This window comes from Papio anubis, chromosome 4 (genome assembly GCF_008728515.1).
Source record: "Papio anubis isolate 15944 chromosome 4, Panubis1.0, whole genome shotgun sequence".
NCBI classification, from domain to species: domain Eukaryota; kingdom Metazoa; phylum Chordata; class Mammalia; order Primates; family Cercopithecidae; genus Papio; species Papio anubis.
In genome coordinates, this window is record NC_044979.1 from 49,008,646 (window position 1) to 49,035,088 (window position 26,443).

Here is a 26,443-nt window from a genome sequence, read left to right on the forward strand (position 1 = left end):
CTAGAATTACTAGAAAAAGAAAATCAAATCAACCCCAAAGCTAGCACAATACAAGAAGTAACTAAAATCAGAGGTGAAGTGAAGGAAATTGAGATGCGAGAAGCTACACAAGAGAACAATTAATCCAGTAGTTTGTTATTTGAAAAAAATAAATAAGATTGATAGACCATTAGCTAGACTAAAAACAAAAGAGAGAGAGGATCAAAATAAACAGAATCAGAAATGACAAACGAAACATTACCACTGACCCCAGAGAAACAAGACAAAACCCTCAGAGCCTTCTATGAACATCTCTATGTACCTAAACCAGAAAATCTAGGAAAAAGTAGATAAATTCCTAGAAACATACGACCTCTCAATATTGAACTAAATTGAATCCATGAACAGATCAATAATGAGTTCTGAAACTGAATCAGCACTAAAAGCCTATCATCCAGAAAAAGCTCAGGACCAGACCACTTCTGAGCTGAATTCTACCAGATGTACAAAGAGCTGGTGCCATCCATACTGAAACTATTTCAAAAATTGAGGAGGAGGGACTTCTTCCTAATTAATTCTGTTAGGCCAGCATCATTCTGATCTCATAACCTGGCAGACATACAAGAAAAAGAAAACTTTAGGCCAATGACCTTGATGGACATAGATGCAAAAATCTTCAACAAAATACTAGCAGACCGAATCCAGCAGCAGGTCAAAAAGTGAATCCACCACAGTCAAGGAGGATTTATCCCTAGGACACAAGATTGGTTCAACATATGCAAATCAATAAATTTAATTCATTGCATAAACAGAACTAAAAACAATAACCAAATGATTATCTCAATGAATGCAGAAAAGGCTTTTGATAAAATTCAACATCCCATCATTGTAAAAACCCTCAATAAAGTAGACATTCAAGAAACATACTTCAAACTAATAAGAACAATCTATGCTAAACCTAAAGCTAACTTGATACTGAACAAGCAAAAACTAGAAGACTTCCACTGTGAGAACGAGAATAAGACAAGATGCCCACTCTCACCACTCCTATTAAACATAGTACTGCAAGTCCTAGTCAGACCAACCAGGCAAGAGAAAGAAAATAAAGACATTCAAATAGGAAGAAACAAAGTCAAACTATCTGTGCTGTAGACAATGCAATACTCTACCATGAACTCCATAGCCTCTGCCTAAAAACTCCTAGACCTGATAAACAATTTCAGCATAGTTTCAATATACAAAATCAATAGCATTTCTACACACCAACAATGTCCATGCTGGAGCCAAATCAAGAACTCAATTTGATTCACAATAGCCACAAAAAGAATAAAATACCTAGGAATACGGGTAGCCAGGGAGGTGAAAGGTCTCTACAATGAGAATTTAAAAAAACACTGCTGAAAAAAATCAGAGATGACACAAATAAATGGAAAAACATTCCATGCACATGGATAGGAAGAACCAATATTGTTAGAATGACCATACTGCCCAAAGCAATGTACACATTCAATGCTATTCCTATCAAACTATCAATGACATTGTTAACAGAATTAGAAAACACTATTTTAAAATTAATATGGAACCAAAATGAGCCCAAATAGCCAAGGAAATCCTAAGCAAAAAGAACAAAGCTAGAGGCATCACATTACCCAACTTCAAACTATACAACAGGGCTGCAGCAACCAAAACAGCATGGTAGTGGTATAAAAACAGACACATAGACCAATAGAACAGATTGAGAGCCCAGAAAAAAACAAACAAACAAACAAACAAACAAAAACACACACACACACACACATTTACAACCATCTTACCTTTGAAAAAGTTAACAAAAACAAGCATTGGGGAAAGGACTTTCTATTGCATAAATGGTGCTAGGATAACTGGCTAGCCATATGCAGATAATTGAACCTCAATCCTTTCCTTATACTACATACAAAAAATCAACTCAGGATGGATGAAGACTTAAATATAATACCTTAAATTATAAAAACCCTGAAAGATAACCTAGGAAATGCCATTATAGACATAGAAAGAGGCAAAACTCACATGATGAAGATGCCAAAAACAACTGCAACAACAACAATAAAAAATTGACAAATGTGACCTAAGTAAACTGAAGAGCTTCTGTAGAGAAAAAGAAACTGTCAACAGAGTAAACAAACAACCTATAGAATAAGAAAAATTAATTGCAAACTAGGCATCTGACTAAAGGCTTGGTATCCAGAATCTATAAGAAACTTAAGCAAATTAACAAGCATTAGCCAAACGACCCTATTAAAAAGTGGACAAAGTATATGAACAAACACTTTTCAAAAGAAGACATACATGTGGTCAGTAAGCATATGAAAAAAAGCTCAACATCACTTATCATTAGAGAAATGCAAACCAAAACCACAATGAGATACCATCTTACACCTGTCAGAATGACTTTTATTGAAAAATCAAAACCTAACAGATGCTGGCGAAGTTGTGGAGAAAGGGGACACTTGTATACTGTTGGTGGTAATGTAAATTAGCTTAATCATTGTGTAAAGCAGTTAGGCAATTTCTCAAAGAACTTAAAATAGAACTACCATTTCCCCCAACAATCCTATTTTGGGTATATACCAATGGAATATAAAGCATTCTACTATAAAGACATATGCACATGTATGTTCATCACAGTACTATTTACAATAGCAAAGACATGTAATCAACCTTAATGCCCACCAATGGTAGACTGGATAAAGCAAATGTGGTGTATATACACAATGAAATACTATGGAGTCATAAAAAGGAGTGAGGTCATGTCCTCTGCAGAAACATGGATGAAGTTGGAGGTCATTATCCTATGCAAACTAACACAGGAACAGAAAACTAAATACCAGATGTTCTCACTTACATGAGGGAGCTAAACATTGAGTACACCAAAAGGACATAAAAAGAGGAACAACAAACACCAGGGTGCACTTGAGGTTGGAGGGTGGGAAGAGGGTGAAAAACTACCCATAAGGTCCTATGCTTATTACCTGGGTGAAAAAATAATCTGTACACCAAACCCCTGTTAGAGAAAATTTACCTATATTACAAACCTGCACATGTACCCATGAACAAAAAATAAAGCTAAATACATAAAAAAGAATAGCCTATGGCAGCCTGGCCAACATGAGGAGATCCCATCTTTGCAAAAAAAAAAAATCTTAAAAAGTAGGCAGTTGTGGTGGTGCATGCCTGTGGTCCTAGCTACTCAGGAGACTGAGGTAGAAGGATTACTTGAGCCTGGGAGAGAGGTCGAGGCTGCAGTGAGCCATAATTTTGCCATTGCACTCCGGACTGAGCAACAGAGTGAGACCTTGTCTCAAAAAATAATAGCCTATGACTCATAAATTAACTTTTTGAATCTCAATTATTTTTAAATTTTTTTTATTTTCAGTTCTGGGGTACATGTGCAGGATGTGCAGGTTTGTTACATCGGTGAACATATACCATGGTGGTTTGCTTGCACCTACAAACTCATCACCTAGGTATTAAGACCAGCATGCATTAACTATTTTTCCTAATGCTCTCCCTCTCCTCAACCCATTTTTGTTTGATGCCAAATATCCAAAAAAGCAATTCTTTTAATAGTTTGGTTAAATAGGAAGTAAATTTTGTGTATTTCCAGTATAAAACTGAAGATGTTGCCATCATAATATATTTTCCCAAAAGCTTTCATATACACAATATCATTTTTTCAAGGATCCACCTGAATTACTTCCATTAGAGTCATTCATTTAGGCTAAGTAATTATTTTCAAGAGGCTCTTGTGTAAATGAAAATGTCTTACCTCTTTAGCCTATAAATTGCGATGAATATTTTTGTTAGTAAATAGGAACTATTAAAAAAAAATCCTGAGGGAGATTACATTACGAGAGATATGTGAGGGACGGGAGCAGGAAAATCGTTATAATCCTGATACCTGTAATCGACAGAAATACCATGTTAGGCAATTAACTGGTAATGCTTATACCACTGCAATGCAGAATGTTCTAGGAGGCAAAGCAGCATAGTGGTCCAGAGCCTAATGGCTTTGGTTCAAAATTCTGTTTACCACTTCCTGGCTGTGTGATATCTTGCAAATAACTTAACCTCTCTATATCTAATCCATGAAATAGATAGTATAATAATATCTGTCTGACAGAACTATTAGAAGAATAAAAGCAATTTCTGCATAACAAAGTGTCTGCGTCAGCTAATGGTGACTATTATTATTAGAGAAGCTGAAAAAAACAGATAAAAATGGCTACCAAAAAATGGAAACCCAAATTCACACTATATGTTAAAATATTGACTGAATAAGAACAATTGGTGTCAGATGAGCAAACAATATATATCAAAGAATAGAACCTCATAATGCCTTATATGTATTAAATGATCAATACTAATAAATGAATAATTATAAAGGAAACATTTTGATGTCCAACTATATATTTGAAAGTAAAGTAATAAAAAGGAATAATATAGACAAATAGGTAATCAGTTAACCATAAAACAATGGCAGGTATATTTTTTAAATTGTATTTATTGTTTTAGGAATTATCAACAAAAATACTATATGCCTCTACTCCTAAACAAAGAATGTGGTAAAATGAAATTATCATAGAAAAAAATCTAAAGAGTATTAGTTAGTCTTTAATAGTGTTGATGCTGCATTTTTAACTATCTTCCCATGTAATTAAATTATTTCCATTGAGGTTTCTGAAGGTTTTCTTATGGCATCACTACGACTGCGTTTAAAATGTGTTTAGACACTAATGCAGTTTGCATAATGACCTGTTCATCAGCAAAAGGCCTAGGGAAACAAGAAGAAAAAGTGTCGAATTCTTCATATTAACTTATCTAAAAAACTCAAGTATGTATCTGATATCAGCAAACCAAATACCGAATATCGTTTTCATGTTTCATTTTCAGTATAAATAGCATTATGTCTAAACTAGTTTTAGTTAAGGAGAGCTGCTGATGAAAGCCTGTGTTAGTCTGTTCCAACTACTATAACAAAATACCATTGACTTGGTGGTTTATAAACAACAGAAATTTACTTTTCACAGTTCTAGGAAGACTAGAAAGTCCAAGATAAAGACCCAGAAGATTCTATTTTGGGTAAGTGCCCATCATCATGCTCTGACTTCACATGGGGGAAGGGGCAAGGGATCTGTCTAGGATCTCTTTTATAAAGGCACTAATCACATACAAGGGAGTTAACCAGCTTTCAAAGTCCCCACCTCCTAATCCATCACCTTGGGGATTAGTATTCCAACTGTAAACATTCAGTTAATTGCACCTAAATTTTGTGTGTTTGCATATGTCAGTATTTAAATGTATTACTACTCTTTATAATGACCAAAAAAGAAAAAATTCCAGAATTAGAATACATCTAAAACCTTCTTTGAGGCTTAAGCCTTGAGGCTATTATTCATTAATTGTAAGAAATTGATGATTTGCTCTACCACCCTAAATGTGCGATGACATAAACCAGATTATGTTTGATTTGATTTTGTGGTGCTCATATAGCAGTTCTAATTAACAGTCAAATAGTTCAGATTCAAATCTCCTCAGGCAAACCTACAAAATCTTTGAGGGAAGAAAAAGCTGTTAACTGTCACCGAATTTTGCTTTTTATTTTTTCTCTTCTCTGTCAAATGTCAAAGTGATAAATCAGGAATTTGAAAACCATATCAAAGAAAGGCGAGCACATGTTGTGGCAGCACCACATCAAGATTCACATCTGCATAAAGACTCTTGGACCAAGGTGCTGTGCAACCTACCATTGAGATGCAAGGCACCACTTGCTGTTCCTGTCACTTTCAATCACTCATTCAGGTTCAACAGGGACCCATCAGATATAAAGATCAAATGACAAAATAGGCCTCCAATCATGAGTTGCTACAGCACAGGCGCATCACTGTGTCCACTTCATGCCATTTTGACAGGCCTTTCATACAAAGGCAAAGACTAATGTTAATAGACACTTCAATAAATTATTTTTGAAAAGGTATTTACTATATGCTTTCACAGGAGAAGCAAAGGTAAATCATTTAAATTTACTCGCAAAAAGTGAATTGAAAACAAAAATGAGATTTTAAATGTGTGTATATATATATATATATTTGAGATGTAGTATCACTCTTGCTGTGTCACAGAGGCTGGAGTGTAGTGGAGGGATCTCGACTCACTGCAACCTCTGCCTCCAGTCTTCAAGCAATTCTCCTGCCTCAGCCTCTCAAGTAGCTGGGACTACAGGTGTGTTCTTACAGGTGTGCCACCATGCCTGGCAAAATTTTTATATTTTTAGTAGAGATGGGGTTTTACCATATTGGCCAGGCTGCTCTCGAACTCCTGACCTCAAGTGATCTACCCATCTTGTTCTCCCCAAAGTGCTTAGAATACAAGTTTGAGCCACTGCGCCCAGCAAAACAAACAAACAAACAAACAAACAAACAAACAAACAAAAAACAGAAAACGCTGGTCTCCTTGAAAACTCTCACTGGTGAAAGCAAATGCAACATTGTGAGCATATTTTGCTGGCAGCTTCCCTCCTAGACTGAAGCCACACCGTCTTGTATGTCTATCCTGTGAGTCATCTGTTGTTACTCATTTGTGTGCTCTCTTTTGCTTCTTCCCCCCACCCCCGCCGCTTTCTGGGTGTCAGTTGAACTTCAAAGGGATAAAGGAAACAAAGCTTGATATCAGGTAGAGTGGCACCTCCTTTTTAAATAGAGAAAGTGGTTCGTGTGAGAAAAAGCTGAAATTCTTACATAGGGTTTGAGTCTCATGAACACAAGTCTTTCCTAAAATTCCTTGAAAAGCAGCACATTGCATTTCATGTTTGTCTCACTATTGTTTTATGATGGCGATCATTTATGCCGACAGAAACAATATAGCATTTCAAAGGGTCAGAATTTTTTGTAACATGCTACAAAAAATATGAGAGACCATGTGAGAGACCAGTAAAAAAATAGTCATCAACACCAAGAATTGAAACACATAAGTCATTAAAAGTGACTTGCTTCAATAACATATTTCCCTAAAACAACAAATATAGTAATTTAATATAATACAAATTGCTATAGGAAAAAAAAAAAAACCCTTAAGCGAGAAACAATGTCATCAAGTTAAAACAGAGTGACTGATAAAATAAAACTATGGAATATTTAAGTTGAACTATATAAAATTGCTGATATCTGATTTTTACCTAGAAAAATGCCAGTTTCATCCATATATTTTTAAATTACAGACAGTTTCTTGCTCTGTTACCCAACCTGGAGTACAGTGGCATGATCATAGCTCACTGTACTCTCCAACTCCTGGGCTCAAGCAATCCTTTCACCTCAGCCTCCTAATCAGCTAGGACGAAAGGTGTGTGGCATCACGCCTCGCTAAGTTTCAAAAAATAATTTTGTAGAGACAGGGTCTTGCTGTGTTGCCCAGGCTGATCTCAAATTCCTGGCCTCAGGAGATCCTCCCTCCTCAGCCTTCCAAAGAGCTGGGATTACAGCTGTGAGTCACTGAGCCTCGTTTATATGGTTTTATCTAAAGCTAAAATATGCTCTATACAAATAACATCTTCAGAGATCTTGCATGTATCATGTATGTTGTAAATAGGATTTTTCTTTTTTATGACTAAAACATCCAGGTAAATCATTATTTTTCAAAATTCTTCCCAAGTAGGAATCTTTATCAAATTATCTATAAAACTGTATTGCTTTTTATCTTCTCCTGCCCTTTTTTCATACTTGCGTCTTTAGAAAAACTTGATGACATTTAGAAAGTGCATCTGATTCATATGTTTATCACTTGTTGAAAAGAAAAATCCATTTTGTACAACTTGAGAAATACACTTCTCTTTGCTTTGGAGTTCAAATATTGCTATCTGAGGTTTATTTACCAGAGAGCAGGTAAACTTTCTGCAGTAGTCAAAGCTTGAGGCAATTATGCTGGCAGAAACAACTATCTAACCAGAGAAGTTACAACTGGGAAATAATTAGAACGCTGGTCTTTGGCATCCGGTTCAATGGTTTTAAGGAGAGCTTGCAAAGATATCTCTGACCCCTTAGTACCTATTACCTCATTAACAAATATCAACAAGAATGGCTGGTGGGTGATATCTTCCCTTTAATGTGATTACTGCATAATTGACAATAATAAAATATTTTCTTGCTTTACACCACACTACCGTAGTTAGCAAGACTACAGCAAAATGTAAAAATGTGATGGACATGCAAAGAAGTTAAAGAGTTTACCAACAATAGGATTCTCTAGTCTCATGGCATGAGAAGCAGAGTTAAGAAGAAATTATACATGCATACATATATTTATGGGTAAATATCATATTATCAGAATTGTTAGGTACTTGTGAGGGTAGAAATAAACTAAAGATATCCATCATACATTGCTTTTTACTTCTTTTCCAACTCTAATAAAATTGCATCAGACCTTGAAAACTTTTTGGCAAAATAGAATTGTTAATTACCTATCTATATATTTACTGATTAAAATAGCATCCTTAAGCTTTTAATTTTCATGTTTATTATCTGTAAACAGTTTTATGTTTTCAGTATGTGGAGTTAATTTTTCTATGTGAATATGTACTCTATCCTCCTTTTTAATTTTTATCAATCTCAAATGTAACCTTTAAATTTAATTTTATATTTGCTATCCACGTTACTTTTTAGAACCTACCATTTATGGAAAGAGAATTCTCTTCATGATACCATGCTAGGTTGAAGCTAGGAATTTAACTTAGCTTGTTTATTGACTGATCTAGACTTGTTAGGTGCAAGAAGAAACAAGTTAATTTTTTGTCAAAACTGCCCCTATTGTCTGCCATATGGATTCTTGCCGCTAGGTGAAACACCAGCAGATTTCATGTTTTTCTTGTTTTTCTGGTTATTATCAAATGCTTTAGAGCCCAGTCTATTCTATTATACAAAGTGTTAGATTTTAGGATTTCACCCTATATGGATACAACATCCCCTCTCACTATAGCAATTGGAAATATCATTGAGAATGTTAGAGCAGCACAGTCACTTTCATGACTGCAGCATTGTCCCTCTGTATATGACAAATTTTTGTAGGGTGATTTTGTAATTGTCTCAGAAATTTGCCTGCTGGATATTATGTTAATTGTTCTCTAGTGTAAAAGATATCTCAATTAGTTGGCTGCAACTAATTCATAACATCTCAAGCTCTGGTTTTCTGTGTTTGGTGTAATTGGGACACCTCAACTTATCAGCTTGGGGAGATAGGCCTTTAAATTTTCATTGCCCCTCATCTGTATTTTTCAGGGTATACTCTGGCCTATAGGAAATAGATGCCTTAATCCAACAACTCAAAAATGGTGTCCCTCTCTTTCACAGTGTTAACTTAAGCTAGATTTTGGTCCTTTGCTTTTATAAGTATAAATTGAAGTGCATAATCAGTTGACTTTAATTAAAGGAGATTATTCTAAGAAATCTGTGTGGGCCTCTTCCAGTCAGATAAAAAAACTTAAAATTAGAGAGGCAAGGTTCCCTACAGGAAGAAGAAATTCCCTCTATGAATAGAAGCTTTAGCTTCTGCCCAAGGGTTGCAACCTACATTTCTTGATCTTGTTCAGATTTCAGGTTTGCCTTGGCAGCCTCCCATAATTGCATTCTTACAATAAATCTCTTAATACCTACCTACTTCTGGTTTCACTTCTCTGTTTGTATCTCTTTGACAGATGCAAATGGTGGTACCTAAAGAGGTTCAAGAGAGACAGAATCTTAGGATGAGTTTTCTGAATTGGTTATGTATTTTCTGGTATTGGTTCTCTAATTTGATTCCATCTAAAGACACTGACGACTCAATTTTCATTGATGAAGAAGGCATTAGTAGTCCGTCGCATGGTATGATAGTAGCAATATGCAAAATATTGCAATTGGACACTCCTAATCAGATGCTTATTAAAGGTAGGGTTCTAGGTGACCCTGTATTTGGTATCTCAAAATATTCAAATTAAACTAAGAAGTATAATGGGATTGGCTGGTTGCTCCTAACTGCCCTAGAGAATGTGGGGAAAAGAGTCAAATAAGAGCTTCAAATTTGCAACAGAAACTCCTTATATATGACCTTGAAGCTTTCTATGCTTGATCTGCAAGAAACTCTTAACTTCTGTTGCTGCAGGGCTGAGATTCTGAAAGTTAAACCCAGAGCCTTATCCTGCTTGTCGCTGAATTAAAAAGCAAATTTAATTACCAACTTTAGAGAGTTCCTTCCATTAAAGTGAGGGCATTTATTAGGAAGAAATAGAATCCTGAAAGTTGGAATGGGGAAATATGGGAAGATCCTGATGGGGGACATCAAACCTGTAAGTTTCACTAAATCTTCTTGCCAATTGAATGAGCCTTTTCATTCCTGCCTGAGGAGGTTACCTCTGCTTTGCCTGAAGAACCAACTCCTGTGGTAGTTGCTTTGCAAAGCATTGCTGATTCTTGTTAGGATTTACCCCTGCTGTTTTTCACTTCCAGACCTATGAGTAGAAGTCCCAGCAGGTCCTAGAGGATAAGGTACAAAATGAGATTCAAGAGGAGATGTACTATACACATGATGGAGAATAAACAAAGGTGGATCAGCTTGAATTTATTGATATAGGTACACAAAGTAAAGATTTTGCATTCAAGTTTTTGTTTTTTCTTTCTTTCTTTCTTTTTTTTTTTTTTTCCTGTTTGAGACAGAGTCTTGCTGTGTTACCCAGGCAGAGTGGAGTGCAATGACGCCATCTCAGCTCACTGCAACCTCTACCTTCGGGGTTCAAGCAATTCTCCTGCCTCAGCATCCCAAGTAGCTGGGATTACAAGCACACGCTACCACACAAGCATAATTTTTTATTTTTGGTAGAGACAAGGTTTCACTATGGGTGGCCAAACTGCTCTTGAACTTCTGACCTCAAACAATCTGCCTGCCTCAGCCTCCCAAAGTGCTGAGATTACAGGCGTGAGCCACCGTGCCCAACCCTCAAGTTTTATTTCAAGGAGCTAGAAAGAACCCTGACAGTTTAGTTGGTTGGCTGAAACATGAATCCAAAGGGGATTTACACCAAATGAGATTGAAATGCCAGAACTGATTTGGTATAATATAGAGAAAGGAATACAAAAGCTTAAGGAGATTTAAATGTTGAGTGGATTTATTATGGAAGACCCACTCATTCACTCTGGGAAGGCCCAGAATTTTTCCCACGACTGTGAGAAATGAATTTTTGAGGGCAACTAAGCATCTTTAAGTTATCTGTGATCACTTGTGTCTGTAGGTCAGAAATTGCAGTGGGAATGCTTATTGCCAAACTAGAATTTCTAAATACAATGGCATAATGGTATCCTACGGAGGCAAGACCAAGTAGAAAAGATCTTCAAAGTCAAAGTGGGCATGGATGTCATAATGGACAGTGAAGTCACAGCAGTAATCCTTAATCTGATTTGCGGAGACCTGTGGTGTTGGGTGGTTAATCATGGTGTTCCTACAAATGAAATAGATAGGTAGTCCACTAGTTCTGTGTAAAGGGGATAGTTCTAGGTCAAGTGAACAGAGGACTAATTTGTATGATAAAAACAGGAGTCAGGACCACTCAATAAATTTCTAGACTTGAGGAAATTTGCAGAGACACAAAACTCCTTGAATAAAGGAGAGGCTATATCCCCTTGAGAGAGAATCCCATGAAGTTGTATACAATCTACTCTGGTATTCTTTCTTCAAACCTTCCTTTAAGGGACGCATGACCATTTACCAAGATGACAGTGTATTGGGAAAAAAGAAATAATCATACTTTTCCTAGATTACTGACACTGACTCTGAACTGATACTAATTTCTAGAGATCCAAAACGTTATTGTGGTCAAGCAGAGTGGTAGACCTTAGAGGCTTATGAAGGTCCGGTGATCAAAACAGTTTTACAGCACCTGTCTCACCATAGATGCAGTGGGTTCCTGAACATATTTTTGGTTATTTCCCCATTTTAGACTGCATCATTGTTACAGTTGTACTTAGCAAATGGCAGAATATTCACATTGGTTCCCTGACCTGTGGAATGAAAGCTATCATGGTGGTAGTGGCCACATGGAATACAATCAAACTACCTTTATGTACAAAAATAGTAAAGAAAAAGCAATGTTACATTTCTAAAGAGATTTCAGAGATTGATGCCACTATCAAGGAACTTGAAAAATGTAGGGGTTGTGATTCCCACCACATCCGCATTCAACTAATCTATCTAGCTTGTGCAAAAAAGAGATAAGTCTTGGAGAATGACAATAGATTAACTTAATCAAGTGGTGACTCCAGTTGCAGCTGTTGTTCCAGACATGCTTTCATTGTTTGAGCAAATTAAGGCATTCTCTGGTCCCTGATATGCAGCTATTGTTCAGGCAAATGCTTTTCCTTTATCCTTGTTATGAAAGACCGCCAGAAATCAGTTTGTTTTGAGCTCTTAATGCCAGTAATATAAATTCTCCAACCCTATGTCATAATTTAGTCCATAGGGACACAATCACTTCTGCCTTCCACAAAACATCACAAAACAAAGTGTAGACTGCCATCCAGTAACTTTGAGTTTCACGCCTCTGAAACAATAGGCAAAAAAGAAATAATATTATCAATGCATTACATTGATAACATTATTCTGGTTAGAACTGGTAAGCAAGAAATAGCAAGTATTATAGACATATTTTTAGGGGTCCAGAGGTGTGAAACATGTTGAGATGTTCCTTGTACACTTAAGGATAGTTGTCACATTTGGCCTCTTCTACAACCGAAAAAGAGCACAACACCTAGTTGGCCTTTTTGGATTTTTTTTTGTTGGCAACATATTCCTTATTTGAGTTTTAAGTAGGGCCCAGAACAAAAGAAGGCTCTGCAAAATGTCTGGACTTCTGGGAAAGCTACCCTGACACTTGGTCCATATAATCCAACAAACATCTTGCAGTGTCATATGCAGATAGAGATGTTCTTTGGAGTCTTTGACAGTTCCCTATCAGTGAATCCTAGGGCAGTTCCTAATGATTTTCGAACAAAACTTTGCTGTCCTCTGTGGATAACAGCTTTCTTGAGAAACGCCTCTTTGGCTTGCTAATGGGACTTAGTAGAGACTGAACATTTAACTCTAGGCTGCCAAGTTACCATATGACCTGAGCTGCCTATCATGAACTAATACAAACTGACCCAGTAAACCATAATGTTGGGTGTGCACAGCAGAACTCTAGTATGAAATAAAAGTGGTATATACAATCAGGTCTGAGCAGATCCTGATAGCATAAAGGAATTGTATGAGAAAATGGTCCAAATACCCATGACCTCTACGCCTGTTACACTACCTTTTATCTCTAAGCTCACTCCTATGCCCACGTAAATAATTTCCTGTGACCAGTTGACTAGGAAGGGAAAACTGAGGCCTGATTTATGATTGGTTCTGCTTGATGTGCAGGTACCACATAAAAATGGACAGCTGTAGCACTAAAGGCCCTGTCTATAACATTCCTGAAAAACAGTGATAAAGGAGAATCTTCCCAGGGGGTAGAACTTCAAGCAGTATTCTGGACTGTTTATTTTCCTAGGAAGCAAAAAACAGTCAGAAGTAAGAGTCTATATTAACTCCCAAGCTCTGATCAATTATTTGACTAGGTGGTCAGGGATTTGGAAGGAGCACAATTGAAAAACTGGTTGCAAGATAGTGTGGGAAAAAGTATGTTTATAGACTTCCCTGAATGGACGAATAATGAAAATTATTTTGTCCTGTGCGAATTCTCATAAAAGGGTGATCTCAGAAGAGCAGATTTAATTAAACAAGTGGATAAGATAATCTTTTCTGCTGGTACTAGTCAGCCTCTTTCCCCAGCCCCTCCTGCCATTGTCCAACAGGTTAATAAAGAAAGTGACCATGGCAGTAGGGATGGAGGTTGTGCTGGGTTAAGGAATTGAACTTCCACTCCCATTGTCAACCTGGCCACAGCTATTGTTTACTGTCCAATCTGCCAGAGGTAGAGAACAATACTGAGTCCTTGATATGGAACCATTCCGTGGAGCCAAAAGACAGGTTGATTACATTGGATCACTTTCATCATGACAGGTGCAGCACTTTGTCTTTACTGGAAAAGACACTTAGTCTGAATATGGATCTTTATTTTCATTTACAAGATGTTCCTGCCAAAACTAGCCACGAGTTTACAAAATCCCTTATCTGCCTTTATGGTATTCAACACAGTATTAATTGCTTCTGATCAAGAAACTCACTTAACAGCAAGTAAAATGTAGCAATGGGACCATGTTTATAAAATTACTAGTCTTACTATGTTCATTATCATCCAGAAGCAGTTAGTTTGGCAAAACAGTGGAATGGCCTTTGAAGACATTTAAAACACCATCTAAGGAACAATGCTTAGTGAGGCTGGAAAAATATCCTCCAAGATACTCTATACAATCTAAATCAGCATCCAATATAATAGTGCTTTTTTTCTTGTAGCCAGGATTATGGTCCAGGAATCAAGGGATGGAAATGAGAGTGACTCCACAAACTTTTACCCCTAGTGATCTGTTAGCAAAATTGATACTTTCTGTTTCATCACCTTAACATCTGATGGTTTAAAAATTTTGGAGAAACAACAATGGCCATTGAACTGAAAGCTTAGACTGCCATCCAGTAACTTTGGGTTTCATTCCTCTGAAACAATAAGCAAAGAAGGGGATTACTAAATTGGCTATGTGGATTGGTGCTGAATACCAAGAGGAAATTGGGTTACTGCCATAGAATGGAAGTGAGAAACAGTGTGTCTGGGATACAGGATATTCCGTAAGGCATCTCTTAAGATTATCATATTCTGTGATTAAATCAATGGAAAACTACAAAAACCCAATTCAGACAAAACTTCTAACGGTTCAGACCCTTCAGGAATGAAGTTTGAGTCACCCTGTCAGGCAAATAACAACAACTAAGTATATTGATTTCTGAGAGCAAAGAGGATATTGAATGGGTAGTAGAAGAAGTTCTAAATACCAGCTATGATTATGTGGTCAGTTGCAAAAATGAGGACTGTAATAGTATGTCTGATGGTTAATTTTATATGTAGATTTGACTGGGTCACAATGCTCACCTATTTAGTCAGACATTATATTGAATATTTCTGTGACAATTTTTTTTTAGATGAGCTTCACATTTAAGTTGGTGAACTTTGAGCAAAACAGTTTACTCTCCATAATGTGAGTGGGGTTAATTCAATGAGTTGAAAGCCTTAATACACCAAAGTGTAACCACCCCAAGAGTTAAAAGGAATTCTATCAGTAGAGTGCCTTTGGATTTGAACTGCAACTCTTCCCTGGGTCTTCAGGCTTCCAGCCTACCCCATCAGATTTTGGACTTACCAGGCTCTGCAATCACATGAACCAATTATTTAAGTTCTCTCTCTCTCTCTCTTTCTCTCTCTCTCTCTCTCTCTCTCTTTTTCTCTCTCTTTCTCTCCTTATCCCATTGGTTCTGTTTCGCTGAAGAATCCTAATATGTTTGCATATATAAGCTAAGTATTTTTGTTTTCTATCCTCTCTTATTCCTTTGTCATAAAATATACAAATGATAGCTAACTTTATATTACAGCATTTGAATTACTGAATATCATCAGAGAATAGTGGACATTACTCAAGGTCTTTGCATCATTGCCTCATGTTTTTTAGTTGTACGCAAGATATTCATACTATATTAGGCAGAATTATGACACTGTTGTTATCTTTATTTAGAGATTAACGTGGATTAAGAAGATTTTTGCATGGGTGCTAAAGTGAAAAGGGGTAGGATGTGAATGTAAATTTTGTGGATCAAGTTGGTTAGGCTCCAGCCTCACTTATTATTTACCTACTGAGAAGGCATTTTATAGATTTGAATACAGTTCATAATCAGTTGACTTTAAGTAAGAAAGATTAACCTAGCCTTTCTCCATGGGCCTGATTTAATTAGCTCAGAGTCCTTAAGAGCAGAGCTGAGGCTCCCCTCCCCGGGGGAAGAAGAATTTCTGCCTGTGAATATATGCTTTGGCTTGAGCCGGAGAGTTCCATTCTGCCCTCTTGATTACTTACTATATGAATTTTGTACTTGCCTAGCTATGCCCTAGGAATAGGAAATACATTTCAATAGGAAATATATATCATTTCCAATGCCCATAATGATAAACACTGATATGGATGTAAGGTAAGGTGCCAGTCTTCCAAGTGTTCAAAGTATTCTGTAAATCTCAAATCACCCCCATCATTATATTTACAATTTGCTTTCATTCTTTAAGATCTGGGTTTAATTAAAGGGTTTTCCATATTTTTGACCATGTTTATTAATATGTTTTGGTTAGTTAACCAGATACTTCATTAGCAAAAGTGGAATACATGGTAACCTATATTATAAAAATGTCATTGTGAATGGTTAACTTTAATGAAAGAAATTCTATACTTGCAGAGAATACGGTAGCTGAAGAAGTTAGCCTTTAAATTTAAACATGTTGATAAAGTGAGACTAGCAGATATACTTGGGATTCTATCTATCTATCTATCACTGTCTATCTATTTATCTATATCTATCTATCTATTTATCTATCCATCAATGAGGCTGAGGAATAGATGAAATGGGGAGGCATTGATCAAAGGGTATAAACTTCAGCTATAAGATGAAAAAGTTCTGGGGATGTCATGTACAGAATAACTATAGTTAATAATGCAGACAGAATTAGTTTTTGCTGGTTGCCAGTTATGCAATTTCTGCCTTCACTTCTCATATTAGCTTGAGATACCTCCTTAGGTACATTTAGTAAGTCCTGACCTGTTCCACCAGAATGGATAGACTTCTATAGAAAAGCTCCTATTTATGAAATCATGAAATTGCAAATTACACATTTTCCCCTTTGTGTTGTCCTAAATTAATTTATATTTTTCTAATGACTCATAATGAGTCAAGCATCTTTTTCTGTGTTTACAGGTCATTTGTATATCATCCATTGTGAAGTGTTTGTTCAAATATTTTGTGTAGTTTTTATTGTATTGTTTTATTATTGAGTAGTAAAGTTCTTTATATATTTTCTACAGAAATATTTTGTAACTTACACATATTGTTAATATTTTATCCTACTTAGCATTATGCTGTATGATTTTCTGGTATTATCTTTAGAAAAGCAGCTGTTTTTAATTTTGGCATACTCCAGTTTATTATTATATTCTTCTATACTTAGTGACTTTGTATTCTGGTTGAGAAATTATTGCTTTATAATAATTTTCTCCTGATAATGTTATTGTTTTATGTTTTAATTTAATGTTAATTTTATTCCTAAAAATCTTATCCTAATTCTGTGACTTAATTATAAAGTTTTCGTGAATAATTTTTGAGAATGTTGTAAGGTATGGGTAAGATGCCTTTACTTTTACAAAAAATACATTTCTTCCAGCACCATTTCTAGAAAGACTAAACTTTCCCTATTGATATATAGAACTATTTTCATATGTTCTATTCTGCTTCATCAGAATAGTCATATATATATATATATATATATACATACACATACACATCTAGATATAAAGCTCGATATTCTAATTATATATCTAACTTCAATACTACACTATTAATCAAGCTTGACAAGAACTCTTGAGGTAAGGTGTTTTTAGTCTTTGAGCTTGTTCTATTTTTTAAGATTCTATAAGCTATTCTATGTCCTTTAAAATCCTACCTATTTTAGAATCAGTACATCAGTTTCTAAAAACAAAAATTCTGCTGGGCCTTTGATTAAGATGGTGTTGACTCTATAGAGTAATTTGGGAGATTTGCCAGGCTAACATTATTGAGTTTTTTAATTCATTAACATGGTCTTTCTCTCCATTTATGTATAGTTTGGTACAAAAGTAATTGCCATCTTTGCAATTACTTTCAATGGCAAAACTGCAATTACTTTTGCACCAACCCAATACTTCCTTTTAAATGTCTTCCACAATACATGGCAAATTTAACTGTATGTCTTCAACATATTTTGTTAAGTTTGTCCCTGGATATTTCATGTTTTTTGATGCTATTTATAAATGGCATTTTACAAATCGATTTTCTAAGTATTTATTTCAAGTTGTAGAAATAATTAATGTTTTATATTTACCTAGATACTGTTACTGTTAAATTCCCATATTGCCTAGCAGCTTTTCTGTGGGTTCTTGAGTATTTTGTACATATATATATATAAAATATTACTTTGTTTATACTATATCTATTATATATACAGATATATATTTATTTATCTATACTATACATAAATATCTATGTATAGTATACATATATAAAGTCTATATAGTACATATATAATATGACTACATATATCTGTGTATATATAAAATCTCTGTTATATATATTATTTCTGTAGAAGAATAAAATATAATTGTGTGTGTGTGTGTACACACACACACACACTAATATATACAGTTAATATGGTTTGGCTGTGTCCCCACCCAAATATCATCTTGACTTGTAGCTCCCACAATTCCCACATGTCATGGGAGGGACCCAGTGAGAGGTAATTGAATAATCATGGGGGCAGGTCTTTCCCATGCTATTCTCATGATAGTGAATAAGTCTTACAAGATCTGATGGTTTTATAAAGGGGAGTTCTCCTACTCAAGCTCTCTTGCCTGCCACCATGTAAGACATGACTTTGCTCCTCCTCCACCTTCCACCATGATTGTGAGGCCTCCCCAGCCATGTGGAACTGTGAGTCCATTAAATCTCTTTTCCTTTATAAATTACCCAGTCTTGGATATGTCTTTATTAGCAGCATGAGAACAGACTAATACAACAGTCATAGTACCTACCAATAGTGGCAGTTTTATTTCTTTCTTTGAAATATGTATTTATTTATTTTACCTTACTGAACTAACTAGGACATTCAATACAATTTTGAGTCAAATCTGTGTAAGCAGAAATCTGTGTCTTGTTCTCAATCTTAGGTGAAAAGCATTCTTTTGAGGATTTTCATAAATAATCTTATCAATATGAATCAATTTCCTTCTCTTAGTATTTTACTAAGAGGTTTGTTTTTTCTTTTTCTGGTCATCAATGAGAGGTGAATTATTACAAGTGTTATTGCTCTACCTATTGAGATGATTATACGATATTTTTCCTTGAATCTGTGATCATGGTTAATCACTTAACATGGTTAATCACTCAACATTTCTAGCTCAACATGTGGCTGTGTTTCAGATGTTAAATCAACCATGAATTCCTGTTATAAAATTCATTTGATCATGAATCTTTTTATAGGGTCCAAGATTAACTTTTCTAATGTTTAGTTCAGGATGTTGTGGCTATACTTATGAGGTATATTATTGGTAGATTTATTGTAATGCCTTTTCTTCTGGTTTTCATATCAGGGTAATGCAGGCCTCATAAAATTAGACTTCATTCCTTCCTCTTTCTAAAATTGTTTGTATAAGATCAATATTCATTATAAAAAAATTGATGTAATTAACTAGTGAAACCTGGTGCTTCTTAAATATTAATTCATTTTTTGGATAGAGAATTGTAAGACTAAGACTTTTTTTTTCTTGTTTCAGTAGGTAATGTGTGTCTTTTAAGATTTTTTTCTCTTTTATCTAGATAGATTCTATTGTCATAAACTTGTTTGTAATATTCTATTACTTTCCTTTTAATTTCTCTACTATTTGTTATGTCTCCTCTTTTATTTTAGATGCTATATTCAGTTATCTCTTTTTTTAATTGATCAGGGTAGATATTTTTGTCAGGTGTTTAAGTTCTATGTGTTTCATAAACTTCAGAATACACTAATACTCTATTTGTTTTAAGTGACCAATTATATACTAACAATTAAAATTGTAAAAATAAAATTTATATTTACTCACATTTTTGGTATTCTTTATTTCCTTGTATTCCTTTGATATTCTTTCCAGAGTTATTTACCTCAGGCTGTAGAGTTTCCTGTAACATTTCAGGTAGTGCATTACTGCCAGCAATACATTTTTACATCTTTTGTTTGTTGGTAAGTATCATTATTTTGCCTTCACTTTTCAAGGTTATATATAATAGATATGGAATTCTAGGTTGATAGATTTCTTTTCTATTTAGCACTTTATCACGTCATTTCATCATCTTGTTTACATCGCTTATGACGAAAAACCTATGGTGTTCTTTTCTTTGTTCCTCTATTCTATATGTTATATGTCTTTTTATGGCTATTTTTAATTTTTTTTTATTTCCATGGGTTCTGGGGGAACAGGTGGCAGTTTGTTGCATGAGTACGTTTTTAGTGGTGATTTGTGATATTTTCTCACACTCATCACCTGAACAGCATACACTGAACCTAATTTATCCCGTACCTCCCTCCCACCCTTTCCCATGAGTCTCCAAAGTCCATAGAGTGGCATTCTTAATGCCTTTGCATTTTCTTAGCTTAGTTTCCACTTATGGGTGAGAAAATATAATGTTTAGTTTTCTATTCCTGAGTTACTTCACTTAGAATAGTAGCCCTAGTTCCATCCAAGTTGCTGCGAATGCCATATATACTACAATTTCTTTATCCACTCGATTGATGGGCATTTGGTTCCATATTTTTGCAACTGCAAATTGTGCTTCCATAAACATGTGTGTGCAAGTATCTTTTTTGTATAATGACTTCTTTTCCTCTGGGTAGATACCCAGTAGTGAGATTGCTGGATCGAAAGGTAGTTCTATTTTTGGCTCTTTAAGGAATCTCCAAGCTGTTTTCCATAGTTGTTGTACTAGTTTAAATTCCCACCAGCAGTGTGGAAGTGTTCCCTTTTCACTATATCCATTTACAGCCAACTGATCTTTGACAAAGCAAACAAAAACATAAAGTGGGGAAAGGACACCCTATTCAACAAATGGTGCTGGGATAATTGGCAACCCACATGTAGGAGAATGAAACTGGATCCTCATCTCTCACTTTGTACAAAAATCAACTCAAGATGGATCAAAGGCTTAAAATCTAAGACCTAGATCTAAAACTATAAAAATTCTAGAAGACAACAACAGGAAAACCCTTCTAGACATTGCTTAGGCAAAGACTTAATGACCGAAAACCCAAAAGCAAATACAAGAGAAACAAAGATAAATAGGTGTGACTTAATTAAATTAAAGAGCTTCTGCACAGCAAAAGGAACAGTCAGTAGAGTAAACAGCCCACAGAGTGGGAGAAAATCTTCACAATCTATACATTTGATAAAGGACTAAAATCAAGGATCTGCAAGGAACTCAAACAAATTATCAAGAAAAAAAAACAATCCCATCAGAAAATGGGCTAAGGGCATAAATAGATAATGATGCATTCATCATTGACTTTCAGGACTTTGATTATGGTGTGCCTTAGTGGTATGCATGTTTTTTACTTGTTTAGGGTACACTGATCTTCATGGATTTCTGAGTTCAGAGTTTTCATCATATTTGTAAAGTTTTTGGTCATTATTTCTTCAAATAATTTTTTATTCTCATTCTTTTAGGTAAGTGAAGTCACATGTATATTGGACTAGTTGATATAATTATAAAGAATGCTAAAGCTCTGCTTATTGTTTTTAGGGTTAAAAACATCTTTTTGTTTCAGTTTGGGTAGTTTCTATTTTTCTGGCATTAAGTTCACTGATCTTTTGTTCTGTTAGTTTCCTATCTGTTTCCAGGCCTGTCCAATAAGTTTTTCTTCTCAGATATGTATTTTTTCAGTTGTTGAAATTCTAATACTTTATAGTTCCCACATTTCCATTCATTATGCTAATGTTTTTCTTTAATATCTTAAATATGTTCATGGTAGTTAGCTATGAGTGTCTCTTTCTTTTCTTTTTTTCTATTTGTCTTTTTCCTTCTAATTTTAGATCAAGATTTCTGCTTTCTTGCACTTCTGTTTTAGTCAGTTCGGGCTGTTAAAACAAAACACCATAGACTAGATGGCTTAAACATTTATTTCTCACAGCTCTGGAGGCTGGAAAGTACATCAGGGTGTCAGCATGGTCATGTTCTCCTGTGGCCTTTCTTTCTGGTTTTCTCATGTGGGCACTTTCTTGCTGTTTCACCACATGTCCATAGTGAGAAAAAGACATGCATGCCACATACACACACATACAGAGAGACAGAGAAAAGGCAAGCTCTCTTATGTCTCTTCTTAGAAAGGCACTAATCTCATCATGAGAGCTCCACCTTTATGATTCAATTACCTTGCAAAGGCTCTACCTACTAATAGCATCCCATTGAGGATTAGGGTTTCAACATATAAAGTGGGGGAGGGCACATAGACATTCAGTTCATAGCACTTGCATGTGATATTGGTTGCTGGACATTGTTTATACTGCAATATTTAATGTTTTGATTTCATTATCTTCTTTTAAAGGATGTGGAATGTTGGTTTTCCTGGCAAGTATTAATTTACTTTGGTATTAGAGCGATGATGATGATGATAATGATGATGATGATGATGATGTGTGTGTGAGTGTCTGGTGTGTGTGTGTGTGTGCATGCGTATTTGCACTAATGGGACAACTCTAAAATAGCTTTCCCCTAAGGGAGATTAGTTCTTTTCTTAGAAGAAAGGAATTTTTGGACTCTCTACTAAATGTCCCAGGTATTTAACAAGGTTTCTCCAATCTGGTTTGTCAGGTCTCTAACATTTTTCAATACTTTGGAAGCTCTAGGAAATGTTGCTAGAGATTCTTGGTAATTGTTTTCTTGATAGTTTTTTTTTCTGAGCACATAGAGTCTAGCCTTCATATGTACATTTCCGAATAATGGCCACAAGTGAAGGGAATATCTATGCAGATGTAGTCATTCTTCCACTGTGAATGTACCTTCTGACAAATATTTTGCCCTATATTCTATCTGCTTGAGTTTATCTAAACTCTAGTCTTCATCCCTTCAATTTAGCAAGACCATCACGGTTGTGTGAATTCCCTTCCTGCCTGTGCTTTGAAAAAATCATTCAGGCCATGCGCGGTGACTCACTCCTGTAATCTCAGCACTTTGGGAGGCTGAGGCAGGTGAATCACCTGAAGTCAGGAGTTCGAGACCAGTCTGGACAACATGGTGAAACCCTGTCTCTACTGCAAATACAAAAAAACAGTTGGGCATGGTGGTGGGTGCCTGTAGTCACAGCTACTTGAGAGGCTGAGGCAGGAGAATTGCTTGAACCCAGGAGGTGGAGATTGAAGGGAACTGAGATTGCACCACTATTCCAGCTTGGGTGACAAGAACAAGACTCTGTCTCAAAAAAAAAAAAAAAAAAAAAAAAGGGAAAAAGAAAAAATTATTCAATCAAAAAATTGGACAATTGTAGGGCTTACTTTATTTGTTTTTTGCTCTCAGGACTCAAAGTCCTGTGCCATCTCTTGTCTATTTTTTTTTTTTTTTAATATATACTCTATTTTCTAGAGCAGTTTTAGGTTCACAGAAAAATGCAGCAGAGAGTACAGAGATTCTCCATATACTCCCTGCCCTCCCACATGCATAGCCTCTCCCCGACCCTGCCCCTGTTTGCATTATCTCCCACTACAGTGGACCATTTGCTACAATTGAGGAACCTACAATGAACACATCATTATCACCTCAAGTTCAAAGTCTGTGGCTCACTCTTGGTGTTGTATGTACTGTGGGTTTTGTAAAACGTATCATGGCATGCATCCACCATTAAAGTATCATGCAGAATAATTTCACTACCCTAAAAATCCTCTGTGCTCTGCCTGTTTACCCTCCCTCCCTTCTAACCCCTGGTAAACACTGGTCTTTTTATTGTCTTCATTTTTTTTGCCTTTTCCAGAGTGTCATATAGTTAGAATCATATGCTATATAGCATTGGTTTGTTTCTCTTAGTAATATGCATTTAAGTTTCCTGCATATTGTTTTATGGCTTGATAGTTCATTTCCATTTAGCGTGAGTAATATTCCATTGTTTAGATTTACCTAGTTTATCTATCTATTTCCCTATTGAAGGATATGTTTGCTTCTACATTTTAGCAATTATAAACACAGTTGCTGTAAACATCTGTGTGTAGTTTTTTGTCTGGATATGTATTTTCAACTCCTTTGAGTAATTACCAAGTATGATTGCTGAATCATAAGATACGTTTAGTTTTGCTAGAGACTGCCAACCTTCTCTCAAAGTGGCTATACCATTTCAAATTTTCATCAGATTCTGTTGGTTTCACATCCTCCCCAGCGTTTGATGGTGTCAGTCCTCTGGATTTTGGCCATTCTAATAGGCAAGTAGTGGTACCTCATGTCATTTTAATTTACATTTCCATGATAACATATAATGGGGAGCATGTTCTCATAAGCTTTTTATATGCTTATTTGATGAGATATCTGTTCAAGCCCTTGGGCCATTTTTTAAATCAGGTTGTTTGTTTTCTTATTGTTGAGTTTTAACAACTTTTTGTACATTTTGCATAACAATCCTTTACTGACATGACTCTTACAAATATTTTATTCTATTTTGTGACTTTTTAGAAACTCCCTTTACATTGTCTTTATTAGAACAGAAATGTTTAATTTTAGTAAAGTCCAGCTTATTAATTCTGTTTTTCATGTATTATGCCTTTGGTTGTATCTAAACCCTTGGTCATCTAGACTTTGTCCTGTGTTATCTTCTATAAGTTTCATAGTTTTCTGTTTTATATTCAGATCTGTGATCTGTTTTGAGTTAATTTTTGTGAAGTGTGTAAGGTTTGTGTTAAGATTCAAATTTTTGGACGTGAATGTCAGTTATTCCATCACCACTTGTTGAAAAGACTATGTTTTCTCTATTATTTCTTCTGCACTTTCTGAGAGACAGGACTAGCTGGATTTCCTAGGCCAACTAAGAATCCCTAAGCCTAGCTGGGAAGGTGACTGCATCCACTTTTAAACCCGGGGCTTGCAACTTAGCCCACACCCGACCAATCAGAGAGCTCACTAAAATGCTAATTAGGCAAAAACAGGAGGTGAAGAAATAGCCAATCATCTATTGCCTGAGAGCACAGTGGAGGGATAAGGATCAGGATATAAACCCAGGGATTGGAGCGGGCAATGGCAACCCCCTTTGGGTCCCCTCCCCTTATATGGGAGCTCTGTTTTCACTCTGTTTCACTCTATTAAATCTTGCAACTGCACTCTTCTGGTCGTGTTTTGTTACCGCTGGAGCTGAGCTTTCTCTTGCCGTCCAACACTGCTGTTTGCCATGTCGCAGACCCGCTGCTGATTTCCATCTCTCCAGATAGGGCAGGGTGTCCGCTGTGCTCCTGATCCAGTGAGGTGCCCATTGCCACTCCCGATTGGGCTAAAGGCCTGCCATTGTTCCTGCACGGCTAAGTGCCAGGGTTCATCCTAATCAAGCTGAACACTAGAACACTAGTCACTGGGTTCCACGGTTCTCTTCTGTGACCCACAGCTTCTAATAGAGCCATATAACACTCACCGTGTGGCCCAAGATTCCATTCCTTGGAATCTGTGAGGCCAAGAACCCCAGGTCAGAGAACATGAGGCTTGCCACCATCTTGGAAGTGGCCCGCTGCCATTTTGGAAGTGGCCCACCACCATCTTGGGAGCTCTGGGAGCCAGGACCCTCCAGTGACACTTCCTTGATATAGTTGATTATGTTTATGGGTGAATATTTCTGGGCAGAGTTTATTTTTCATTTATTTTGTTCAGTTTTCTAGCTCTTTATGAGGCTAGTTCAGTTTTAGTTAATCATTATGGTCAAGAGAGGGAATCCTGAAATATGATTTTTGAAGGACAGGATAATTTGCTCTAAGTTGCGATTTATAAGGAAATATTATTTTTAAAAAAGATTTAGGGTAGCAAAACAAGAGATGAGTAGTACTCGGTAGACTTTAAAGGCATATAAGTAATTGAAAGTAAGAATAAACAAAAAGTGACCAAGGTCATTAAATAATGCTTTATTTGTCACAGTTAGTAAGCATATCCTGTGTTTTTCTCTTCCTCTTTCTCAGTGTATTAGCTCAGATTTATTCTCTTTTAAATGTATTAGGACAGAATTTTATGATCTGTAGATGGTGTAGCTATTTTAATCAGCATTAATAGCACAGAGATAGTGCACACTATGTGTTTATTTTGCTCTTGAAATCAGGTGGTGAATTGAGGGCTATTAATAATACTTCCAGTATTAGCAATTCCAGTAATAATGGCAATATCATTTATAAAACAAGTTACACTTTTCAAACAGATTTTATATATAATGTTGTTATTAGTCTCCTAGGGGTTAAGTAACAAAATATTACAGACTGGGTGCCTTAAAAACCAGATATTAATTTTCTTACAGTTCTGGAGATCAGAAGTCCTAGATCAAGGTGCCATCAGGGTTGGTTTCTGGCGAGGCTTCTCTTTCTGGATTGCCTTCTCGTTGAGTCCTCGCATGGCCTTTTTCTCTTTATGCGGGTGTGGGGGAGATTGAGCACACTCTCTGATGTTTCTTCCTTTTCTTATAAGG

At 35.8% G+C, this 26,443-nt stretch overlaps 2 long non-coding RNA genes across 13 annotated transcripts in view; one reads left to right on the forward strand and one right to left on the reverse strand.

Moving 5' to 3' along the window:
- Nucleotides 1-25,341, reverse strand: part of LOC103883165 — a 120,803-nt gene extending 95,462 nt beyond the window's left edge. For 4 of the 10 annotated variants that reach the window (XR_004183168.1, XR_004183167.1, XR_004183173.1 and 1 more), the window contains exons 1-5: nucleotides 25,130-25,339; nucleotides 19,866-19,941; nucleotides 10,392-10,514; nucleotides 9,660-9,716; nucleotides 3,788-3,919 (exon numbers count right to left, since the gene is read on the reverse strand). This is a non-coding gene — a long non-coding RNA (uncharacterized LOC103883165). Of the gene's footprint in view, nucleotides 1-3,787; nucleotides 3,920-9,659; nucleotides 9,717-10,325; nucleotides 10,515-19,865; nucleotides 19,942-25,129 lie in introns of all 10 variants that reach the window. The other 6 variants (XR_004183169.1, XR_001901128.3, XR_004183171.1 and 3 more) reach the window with 4 other exon arrangements.
- Nucleotides 25,342-25,476: 135 nt separating this feature from the next.
- The window catches only part of LOC110742892, a 99,767-nt gene continuing 98,800 nt past the window's right edge, over nucleotides 25,477-26,443 (forward strand). The window contains exon 1 of one of the 3 annotated variants that reach the window (XR_002521144.2): nucleotides 25,477-25,599. This is a non-coding gene — a long non-coding RNA (uncharacterized LOC110742892). The remainder of the gene's footprint in view (nucleotides 25,600-26,443) is intronic. The other 2 variants (XR_004183174.1, XR_002521145.2) reach the window with 2 other exon arrangements.